Raw genomic sequence first — 12,389 nt, 5'->3', positions numbered from 1 at the left:
CGACAATACGGATGTGGTGGGGAGCGGTGTATCCGGACTTACAGGAGGTGTCTGCGAACTGGTGAACGAATCCATAGGGCCGGTCCTTCTGTTCTTATTTGAGTTCTTGCTGGGCATAGTGTGGGATATGAGGGAGTCTGGAGTTCGTGCCTCAGCGTGTCGCAGTAGGTGATATGTCTAATGACACTTGTGTGGAGCAGCAACGGGATCGAGGGCTGACCCGCGTGGGGGCCCGCAGTGAATCAGAAGGCGCTGGTCACATCCACCACAGGTCGTCCAGGTGCTCGCCGTATTATATCAGACGCACTTTGTCTCCCCAAGTGTACACATAGGGTGACAATGCCCAGCTCCAATGCAGGAAAGTAACGAACTACGTGCGAGTCAGTAATAAACAGGTTGGTTCCCAGCCAGCGCTGGTGTGCGTTACAGGATGGTCTCCCCAGTACTTCCTTCATAGCGTGGGGGCAGGGTAAGCTCCACGATGGGCCCTCTCCCGGCCAAATGTTTCGTCCACAAGTAAGGAGGGCCCAACGACGCCACGCAGAGTATCGGCGGTTCGAGGATGTCCCTCAGTATGTTTGTTTTACTGCTCTCCCACGTAGCGGCGCAGGGCTAGACCCGACAACCCGCCAGGGCTCGAAGATCGCCACGCCGGCGCCTGCCAGACCACGTACCTGTGGGGCAGTGCAGTCTCCGCTCGCCCTCTCTGGCTCCAGGGCAGCGCCAGAGGTCCACCGTCTCGTCTCGCACTGAAGGATCGAGTCCGGGAAGTTGGGCCGCAGCTCAGCGGGTGCCTGTTCACGTCCACAAGGGCCTCAGGACAGGAGTACAGGGGCGGTCCCAGCCGCGGCTCTTACGCAGCAGTCCGTGGAGCTGCGTGGCGGCCCAGGCGAGCGAGCCCGTAGCCCTCACTCATTCGTGGGCTCACAATGTCCGATTTCAGCCGGGATTTTCCCCACAGGAGTCCGGATATGGCGAGAGGCAGCCCAGTTATTTGGGGGGTTCGATGCACTCTGGATCCGGGTGAAAGTGTTTACAAGGATTCATGCCGGAGCGGAGCTCCTCGGCTATGCGGCCATCTTGTTGCACAGCAGCGCCCCCTCCAGATTCATGAGAAGTTTTTGAAACAATATATTTCTCTATTAGGTGTCAACGCAACATACTGCTGAGACTCTGAAAATAACATACTAGACTCTACAGAATCTCTTTCAGGAACTAGTGGACATTAGAAGGACACAGGTCAGTTCTTTGTTTTTAAATGACAAGCAGCCACAAATTCAATTACACAGAAATCTAAATTTAATTTAAATCTCATATGGCTTTACTGTGTTCATTTACAGGGAAGTCAAAGTTGCAAACTGTACCTGAAGAAGGGCAAGTCCTGAAACGTGTCGTGCAAACTTTTTTGTTCAAATACAATGACATCCTTTGAAAATGCAAATTAAATGAATTTTCGCTTTTCATAAATTAATGACAGATTGTGGAAATTGTTTTCTTTCCATGCACTTAATGTATTTGTTTTACCTTTAAGATTTTCTGTTCTAATTAAAAAGTGTAATTTTTTGAAACACATATGTTTGAATAATATCAGCATGTTATCTTGAAGCAAATCAACACATTTCTCGTTCCATTAAGAAATGTCATGATTATTATTACTGACTGAGGTGAGACAAAGTGTGCCCTGTGTTTTCCCACCAGTCCTAAGGTGGACCACTCTCCTGTTTCATTTGTTATGGTCTTGTAGCCGAGACCCACATAGGAGCACCGGAATCACATTACCCAAATAAGTTAGTCATGATGAAAAACGAAGAACTAGTAACTTTAGAAAATAAGTGAGTGCACCTCTACACTGTTGTTTATCTTGATAAAGGTTGAGCCTACACAAATAATATATACCAACCCGCCTGGTCCAGTGACAAGTGACCCAAGAGAAATTCCCAAAAGAAAGTCACATGGGGAAATTTTGCGAGACATTTTCATGCCTAAATGGGCTGTTGAGCAGATGAGTCAATCTGAACTTTCTCACACACAAGAAGCACCTGCAGGTGTGCCCCGTCCTCTAGTAGATGTGCCTATGATTCGTCCAGAAAGCAGAAGCTACATAGGTACACTTCATGATATGATCATGGAAGCTCACATGAAAAGAATGAGATCTAAATAAAGCACACAGGAAGATAATTACGAATTAAATGATTACATGGACAGCACAGCACATTTGGGAAAAAACATATGGCACTAACATATGAAAGAAGTTGGAAGAAGGACGTCAACCGAGGAATGCTTCGTATTTGCACTCCTGCCATACAGTATGGGAAAAAAATTGAAAATCTTCATAGATATTGAAATAGACGTCCAGACAGCACATTGCCTTTCACATATAGCACTTTACAAAACAAGAGGCCAGTTCATGGGAAGTGATGCCTCTCTTAAATGGGCAACTGAAAAGACAGATCCAGATGAAGATAACTATATTCATGATATAAAGACAAGAAACAATGAAAAAACTAGAAGGATGGTATTCAGATACAAGAAACCTGGAGTAAAAGGAGCAGAAATTAGAAGAGAAGTGAACAAAAAACTTGGGACAGCAGGAAAAACTGCAGACGAGATTCGAATTTTGAAGAACAGAGGCCAGATGCAGATATTGGGATCAGTGCTATCACCAGATGGATGGGGAAAAGGAGTAGTAATCTCCAGGGCCTGGGTGGTCATTGGTTGTTATCAACCTACCGTTGACATAGTACAGAATGGCTGCAAGCCATTATGGCCAAGACTTGCTAAATTACTAACATGGGTCGAAGACAGAGGAGAACCCTTGCAGATAGTACTATTGGAGAGCTCTAAGCTATGTTTCAGAAACAAAAGAACTAGAAAAATGGGAGAAAATCAGAACTGTGGTCAAATATTTGATATACCAGGATTTATACATGGAACAGCAGTAATCATGGATCATTATTGGGCTTGTGGATGCAAGCCTACATAAGGCTACCTTAAGATTGGGGAGGAATCTGTACAATGGTGAATGTCCATGTCCCAGCATTAGTGATTCCATAAAGTGACCTAAACCTTGACGGTTTCCCAAAAGCAGATGCTCACCTGAGGAAGAAGAGATCTGAAGAGCTGGTAACAAGAATAAAGAGAGAGAACTACTGTTAAGCAAAATCAATAGAAGCCTTTGATGCTATTCCATATGAACAAAGATTGTTCAGCCAGACTTCCTCAGTATTCACATTAATCTTCACGCCAGCTATCCAGGTTGGAGCAAACACCAAATGGTTTCAGATAACCAGATGGGAATTGCTGCAGACAATCAACACTACTGTTACGCTCACCTGGCTCCCACAGGGGCGTCGGTCAGACCCGGACAGCTGCGGTCTCCACCCATGTGATGCGTAGTGCAGCGATGACCGACTGGATCTGCCCTCCTAATCTTGTCTGCTTAACCTGTAGAAATATTCTCCTGCAAGTGGAGAGATGGATTTATCCACTTGTGGATTCAAGTGATGCAATCCCTACAGTCCTCCCCAACTAATCACCTCCGAAATGCCCTCACAGCAATCTTACCTTATATTCTTGAAAGATGAGCTCTCATCCTGCGTGGATTTGCAGGGGCGCGTCGATTCCAGTTACTTCACTGGTTTGAAGGCTCGGGAGAGTTCCGGAGAGTATTGACTCTGAGGTTCCTGGTGAGGACCAGTAAGTATTAAGTTCATAGAGTTCAATATGTCCGATGTTCACTCGTGTTCCCCCCTTCCTTTCTTGTCTTGCAGCTGGCTTGTGAAAAGATGCTCTTGTGGCAGCTGGTGGCATTCAGGTAAGAGTTTGTATTACCCGGTGCTGTCCGGTAAATGTTCCACGTGGAAAACGTGTTGTTTTGTCTCTCTTTACAGATGCGGCACATGAAAATATGGAGTGTCACAAAAGGATGCCTCCGGTGGTAAATCAGGTAAGTCAATGGTGGTAAGAATTATATTTGTTGGTTCCCTCGGCTCACCTTGTGGTTTTCTTTTGTCTCCTAGGTGACGAAGTTCGGTGAAGAAATGATGGAGGCAGCACCGACCCGAAGGATGCTGTGAAGACTGGTGAGTATGGCGTGGCGCTGCAGCTGGCGGTGCGGCGCATGTAGAAATGATGTTCTTTACAGGTCCGGAGACAAGATGGATCCAGAATCAGGTGTGGAATAGAAATAAGTTTGTTTTCCAACCTTGGCCCTTTCTTTCCTCTTTGTTTTAGGAGCTCTGTATTCGAGGCGGGCCTGGCAGAAGACTGGATGCAGGCTGCAGGCACGGTGAGCCTTACGCTGCCGGATGCAGAATAACGCAAAGCGTGTGTTGCTGGTCGGGTGTGGTTTAAATAGCCTCAAAAGTAGTCCCAGATAAGAAGTCCCTAGATCCACACCCGAGTAAAAAATAGTCCCTGTAGAAAAATAGTCCCTTTCAGGCTTCATTTTGGATTGGAGTCATTTGCAGCATGGTCTGCCTGAGGTAAGTAATGACTATGAGCCTGGCGTCTTAGGCGCCAGGACTGATTTCTACTATGAGCCTGGTGCCTAGGGCGCCAGGACTGAACCCAGATAGCCCCTAGCCGGGGCTGCTGAGGTTTTACTAAATGTCCAGATGCCTGTAACGCTCACCTGGTTCCCACGGGGGCGCTGGTCTAGCCTGGATTGCTGTGGCCTCTTCTAGCGTGATGCGCAGGACCCGGAACACCGATTGGATAGGACCTCCAAATCGTGCTTGCCTGGTCCGTAGGAATATCCTTCTGCAGATGAGAAAGGGGATTAAGAGTCTGCAGAATAGTGTGCTAGCTCCCCCCTTTCCCCCTTTGTTCCTCTCTAACTTTCTCCAAACCCCGGTTTAAGCTCACCTTATGGTTTGGAAGGATGAACTCTCCATCCTGCTTCTGGTGCATGGGCGCGCGTTCGTCCAGTTACTTCACTGGTTTTCAGAATGGCGCTGGCAAAATCCACTTGACTTTCCTGAGCGATGCGCCGTAAGTATGAAAGTTCAAAGTTCAAGTGAGGCCCCCTTTATGTTGTCTTTCTAACCTGTGATCTGTCCTTTATTTCAGGTGCAGAATGAAGGCGATGCGTCGAGGGGTTAAACTGCCGAGGTGAGTAGTGATGAGGGCGATCCCTCTAAATGTCCTTATCATTCCCCAGAAATGTCTCTTGTCCTTTCCCCATAGGGGCCGGGGTACGGTACCTGGCAACGGGGCGGCGCCGACCCGAAATGTGGAAGAAAAGCCGGTAAGTATTATGGTTGTTAATCAGGCTTTCCTTCTGTGTTCCTTCTGCTCACCTTTTGTTTCTTCCTCTCTCCCCTAGGTGCAGAGATGTGGCGTCCGATGCTGACAGCCGCGATGGAGCCGGGAGATGTCTCGAGGACAGGTGAGTGAAGCGTGGCGCTGCAGCGAGCAACGCGATGCTTTCAAATGGAAGTCTTTCTTCAGGGATGCTGGCGAGAAGATTCCGGATGCAGATAAGAAGTTTGAAATAGTCCTTGGTTTTCACCTTTCTCTTCTCGTCCTTCCTTGCAGGTCTTCCAGGTTCGAGGCGGGTGTGGCTGGAGTCCAGGAGCAGGAGCAGACACGGTGAGCGTTAAGCTGCAGGAAGCAGAACAACGCGAAGCATGAGCTGCTGTCTGGGCGTGGCTTAAATAGCCTCCAAAGAAGTCCCAGGTATGTATCCTTCCCCAACTAGGTATGTATCCTTCCCTGGCCACGCCCGAGTGAAAAAATAGTCCCTATGAAAAAATAGTCCCTTTCAGGTCTCAGGGAGGCCTGAAGCGTGCAGCATGGTCTGCATCAGGTAAGTGCACAAAGCACCTCCCTTTATGAGCCTGGCACCTATGGCGCCAGGACTGATGTCCAACATGATCATGGTGCACGTTCACACCTTCTCATGATGACGAGAATGGGACCTTAACACAGGCCATAGACATGCTGACAAAATTCCATAGCCAGATGATAGAATAAGTAGACAAAATTGCTGATGACAGCTTAAGTTCCTTGGAGCCCTATTAGTGTTGATGAAGCTTGGATTCTGTGTGATCAAGATAATAATCTCAAAGTGCAAAAAGACAGCAAAAAAAGCCATAGGGGTGAAAATTATGATTGATGTTGAAGCCAGATGGAAGCCCAAATATCTGAACTTTGTGAAAGCCAGTATCCATGCACCTGAGGGAACAAAGTTCCTGTATCCAAAGGACCAAAATAAATAGGTGGGAAGATGGATCTATTGTAGTCCAAGTGGACAGTGCATGCTCATGACATGGAACAAGGAGGAGCATGTGAAATCAGCTCGATGTCTGAAGGGAGTCATACAGATATGGGTTCCTAAAAAGCATTTCTTCAGAGCAGGATGTCTAGACATAAAGGATGATGTGAGAGTGGTCGATGAATCGCCCAGGGGGGGGAGTGTAGAGGAGGAGCCAAGTACCCCCACTCCAACTTCCCCGCCAACATTACCTAAAAAATGGGAACCAAAGTATGTGACATATACAGAACAGTTAAACCAGCAAAGAGCAGAGCGTGGCCTCTGTGTAGTACCCATAAGAATACCTACACCTAAGAGAATCTGGGAGGTAAATTACCCATTGAGGAAACCATACCTACATACAAGACAATATGATGGTCATTTGAAAAATGTTCCTGAAGAAGAAAGAAAGTTGAATGATGAAGACAAATGGTAATGTCACATAAGACCGAATTGATGCCCATAGAAGATATACAGACCACTGAATACCAAAAATCTATAAACCATCAAGAAAGCACTAAGGATAAGCGACATCTTGGGATCAAGGTGAAGAAACTTATGCCACAGACCTGATGAAGATACTTAGTTAGTTTAAACGTATACAAAAGCAACAGAAATGCAAGCAACAAAGCAATTATGAAGCTAGCTCACACTTTTTTATTGAATAGACTGCGGCAAGCACCAATTTAAATATATATACATAGATAAACATATGGACAGGTAAAGGATGGATGTTTCCACTACGTATTATAAGCAGTACTGGAAAAAAACAAGAAGGCCTCAATTTTCAGTGTGTCGCAGTTAATAAAGCAGTTGAATTCACAAAATGAATCTCAGCTAAAGAAGTTACGAGAGCCAAGAAAGCCAAGGTCTTATCAAACTGGAATTGGCTTACATTGGATTCAAATTATGTGAAGGAACAGAGACTCCTGTCTAGAAAGGTCAAGCAGAACAAAAGACGTCAGAGGACTATTGGAGAATAAAATCAAATGCACAAAAAGGCTTGATTTCATGGTGTCCAGTCACGTGATAGCAGGAAGTTGGATGAACAAGATGGCCACACCTACGCATGAAGGCCGGCTGTGCCCACACTCCATAAAAATTCTCAGAGCTTAGTACAAACTCTAGGCCAATCTTCAAACACTAATTGACACTGTACCATTGAGGTGATGATGGATTGATATGCTTATTGGTGGGGAGCTGGTGCTAAGGCGAACTCACCCGCACCTCGTTGTTCAGTCTGCATGCTGCTAGACATGGGTGGAAAAATACTGACGGAAGTTAGAAGCCAACCAATTATAGAGGACCATGTAATTAAGGGTCCTATAGTTTGTGTAGCCACTGAGACATTGTGTATTTAGTGACATTTATAGTGACCTTTTTAAGGGGAGGGCTTAGTTGCCCCACCTGATGTTAATTATGCTATCACCTTCCTCGACTATTCTATACTGATATGGAACTTATTCTTAGATATTCACTTAGAACCAATCACACCCTCCATTAGGTTTTTGTAGTTTGCCATGTTGGATGACGTTGGCAGCATCGCAGGTTAAACGTCATCAATGGCCAATTCTAGGAATAAAAGCTCAGTTTCTTATAAAGTGATTTGAGTAAGAGGATCGAGTGATTTTAGAGACTTGTTAATAACATGGACTCACTTTGCCAAACTTTTTTAGTCATCTTGATTATTGAAGTATGAATAAACTCTGCATCCCCATCCATCTCCAGGGTATTGCTACTCATCTTAAAGGGCGGTCTGAGAATGCCCAACTCAACATTTTCAAGACAGTCGAGCCCTCAAACCGCATCCGACTGTACCGCTGACTGTAGTCACGCCGCAGTGACGATGATTCTTGGCCCAAAGCCACCGCACTAGACAGCCTGTAGACGTCTGTCCAGTCTCACTTGCTGAACTGCCCGCTGCCTGGTACCCAAAGCTCTCGCCCACCACTAACTCTGTCTCAAGGGCTGCGAAGCGGCATGGAACCGCCACTATGCTTTTGAGCACCAAGAACCTATTGAGCACTAGGTACATTGTGTTTTTGCCTCCCTGGTCCTTCTCTGAAGGCCCCTAGAGACAGTTACAACCCTTTGTCCCTTTGGTGCTGGAACCAAATAACCTTCAACAGTAAGACTGATTACTTTACTGACTACCCTCCCGTCAGTATCCAGAGTACATCTCTTTCCCTCATGAAACTGTCTTTCCTCTGTGTTCCTTTACAGTGTGGGTTGCATTTTGTAGTGTGCTAGAACTGTCTGTTGTAATAATAAAGTATATATGTTTATACAACCTTGACTGGACAGATCCTTTTATAATTGTGTGATAATTATATTTTCGCAGTGTTGCAACTAACCAACGATCCACAACCTTGCAGAGATAAGCCTGCCTTTCCATCCACATTACCAAAATTGGACATGTAGGTCTTGTAATTCACTTGTATTCCAATCTATTTTTATCCCTTATGGTGTACTAGAGGTGTGGGGTTGATTGATGGTTTAAAAACCGATATTCATCTCTGGATCACTTGTGCCCCCAAAGTTGATTGGTTACATTGGTGACAGGCGGTCGGATCGGTTGGTGACTTGCGGACAGCTTAGTCACCCAATGATAAAAGTACTGTTGCAGGCAAATTTTAGTGACTGCTAGGTAATAGTAATAGTCATGGAGCTTGAAATGGAGACTATAAAAGGCATGACCAAGAATGTCCTGCATATCTTATGTCAAGAGAGGGGACTTCCCCGCAGCACTAAGGTTAATAAACCTGAGTTGCTGACCAGCCTCCAATCTTGGGTAGAAGTGAGGTCAGTTGGGGAGATGACCCTAGGGGAAAGGCTAGGCCTTGTGTACCCGAATGGACAATATCTTCTGGAGGGGGAAAATGACGAGGATGACCGCATGAGCAGTGTTTCTCGCCAATCAACCCTTCGGGGGGCAAGTGTTGTTTCTGAACACTCGACAGTGTCAGTGAGGACAGGGGCTAGGGCGGCATCCTGCAGGTCCCAGGCCTCAGCACTGTCTTTGCGTGACCCAGTACTTGTTCCTGTTGTTAATGAGGTAGCGGCTTTAAAGCTCTAGCTCAATGAAAGGAGACCAGAGCTAGAGGAACAAAAAAAGTGGGACATGGCCGCTATAGAACTGCGCAAGCTGGCTCTTAGAGAGAAGAAGGAAGCCAACAGATCCACCTTTAGTGAAAGTAGCAGTATTGGCTCAAACCAGAGTGCCTGGGACAAGCCCCGACAGCACATCCCCAAAGACTTAGTATATCCCTACAAAGTAGGGATGGATATTTTTTACTGTTTTGAAGAGCTTAAGCTGGATTTCCAGCTAGAGGAGGTGGATGAGGTACTGTGGGGTGCAGCCCTGATGAGTCACTTACCGACACTAGAGACAGATCCATTCTTCCATTAACTTCTGAGGAAAGGCACGTTTAAGAGAGCATGAAGGCAGCCCTTCTCAGGAAGTTCTGTAAAACCCCAGAAGAGTATCTCAAGAGCTTCAGAGAGCTCGGAAAGAAATGTGGCCAGACTTTTGAAGCGTTCACACACTTGTCGTTGAAATATCTGAGGGGTTGGGTGACTGGTAACAAAGTTGACAGATTTAAAGGGATGTACAATTAGATTGCGTGTGAGCATGCGTTGAAAAATTGTGAGGTTGACCTACACCAGCATCTAGTGAGCAAGACTATCACAGATCCTTGGAAGCTTGCAAAGGCTGCCGGCATGTTTGCGAGTACTCGAGTCCAGAAAAAGGCTCAGGCGAGTAAACCCAAAATGGAAGAGAAATTGGCAGACAAAAAAGCAAACAAGGTTGGGAAGGACAAAGGTCCAACCCAATCGTCTTCAAAGTCAGGTCCCAAAAAGAATCAAGGGAATCCCCAAACTCTAGTTCAGCCGCGCACACCGAAAATAAGAGTGCAGGCACCCCTAACATTGAGACACCTGCATTCTCAGCACACAAAGGTTGTTTCATGTGTAATGAGCTGGGGCATAGGAAAGGGGATCCTACTTGCAAAGGCTTACCCAAGCAAGCCATAGGGAATGTTGGACTCATGGAAGAGGCCATTATTAGTGTGGGCCTCTAAGAGGAGGATTTCACACTAGGCCAGGGAGTGGCCAAATGTGGATTGGTTACACTGAGTGGGAACGGTATCGGATTTCCAGAAGAGAACCCAGTTCCCAATAATACTCAATTCTATCTAGAGCACGTGTACATCAATGGACACAACACTCCTGTGGTCCAAGACACCATGGCTAGCGTCACCGCTGTCACCCGGCAGTGGGTACAGCCAAGTTAGTATACTACTGGGCCTGATTTGTGCGTAAGTGGATTTGATGGTAAGAGTAAGTGCCCCTTACTAGATCAGTAGAGTTCAGCTAATGAGGTGAAATGACCCAGCGCCGTGTAGCTGTGAAAGACTCCATCCCTGTCCAATATCTGCTGGGTTATGATCTTCCTGATCCCAAAATAGTTGCAGTGGAATTCCCAATCGAGAGCCAAAGAGATCACCGGATTGAATGTTCTGCGAGCCTTAGGGCCTACAGTGCTTCCAGAGGGCATGTAGGAAGGACCAGCATGGCCAGTAGCCCCTAGTCTAGTTCCACAGACTACTGAGTCGCCTACTCCTGTGTGCTGGGAGGATGGACTCCTGTACAGTGAGCCAAAGGATTCTGAGGGTGAGGACACCAGAAGGATGGTGTTTCCCCAATGCCACAGTAAATTCCCTTTGGATTTGACTGACCAAATTCTTTAGCGGGTCACTTGGGAGTGACAAAGACATCAGACTGGTGGTCTGCACACGTTTACTGGCCGCAGTTCGGCATAAAAGTTAAGGAATTTTTCCAGTCCTGCCCGACTCGTCAAGCTTCTGGCAAGTCAGGTGGTGCCACAAAGGCCCCCTTAATTCCACTACCCATGGTTGGGGCGCCTTTTCGAGAGAACAGGCATGGGTATTGTTGGTCCTTTGTATCCACAAACCAGCTCAGGGAACAGATACAGCTTGGTGGTGGTGGACGACGCAACAAGATACCCTGGGACTGTCCCTCTGAGGAGCATCAAAGCCCCTGTGGTTGCAAAGGCTCTGATTGGGATATTCTCCCGTGTTGGATTACCCAAGGAAGGTGTTTCTGACAACGGATATAACTTCATATCAGCATGTATGAAGGCTATGTGGGAAGAGTGTGGAGTTACCTACCAGTTCTCTACTTCCTTTCATCCACAAACTAAAGAACAGACACAGTGGTATAAGCAGTGGCTCTACGTATGTAGAACATGCGTAGCATGAACTTCCACAGTGCAGGTGTCCCTTTAAAGTAACAGGCACAGCATCTGGCTCAGCAGTACAATCCTCATGTAGAATAGCCACAGCATGGGCTTCTGCAGTGCTCCCTTCATGCATCCATTTTGCGGTTGAGTGAGCATGGGGGACCAAAGTCATGGGGGGAGGGTCACTGATTCACAGCCAGGGACATGGGGAATGACACAGAGACTTGGCTCTGAGTGGGAACATGGCAGTCAGTCATGGGTGAGATCATACAAACGTTCCATATTAATTCCAAAGCAAATATATTTTGTTGGCAGAATTGATAACCCTCGAAATACATCAAAAGAGCTGCTTTCTATCATTACTGAGCTTAGCTATTCATCTCCAGCTGCCCCCTGCATTGTTCCTTCACATCTATCTAATCTTACAGAAAATTGATCACATAAATGAAGAACTGGCACCTGTAGTGACCATTCATTTTGCGGTTGATTTTAAAGCAGTTTCCTGTCAGTCATTCAGAAATGTTTTATCTAGATGATTTCCATAAGCTACCATTCCTAACATTGTTGTAGCTCAGCTCCTTTGTTACGTCTTCTAAGGGTTCAGGTTGTCAACTGGACCCAGTCCCTCCTAAATTTGCTAAAACAATTTGCTCTGTTGTACTTAGACATCTTCTCCCACTGTTTAACTGGCATACCCAATACTAAAAGAAACATCATTAGATCCAGCAGATCTTGCTATTTTTATAGCAATCTCAAAACTATGTTACTTAATCAAACAATTGGAAAGATTAGTTATTCAACAACTTCTGCCATTGGTAGAAAATAATAATCTTTTTCATGAAGCACAATTTGGTTGCAGATCCAGGCATA

This window comes from Ambystoma mexicanum, chromosome 3p (assembly GCF_040938575.1).
Source record: "Ambystoma mexicanum isolate Mex_15411 chromosome 3p, UKY_AmexF1_1, whole genome shotgun sequence".
NCBI classification, from domain to species: Eukaryota; Metazoa; Chordata; class Amphibia; order Caudata; family Ambystomatidae; genus Ambystoma; species Ambystoma mexicanum.
Note: the sequence above shows the minus strand (reverse complement) of the source record.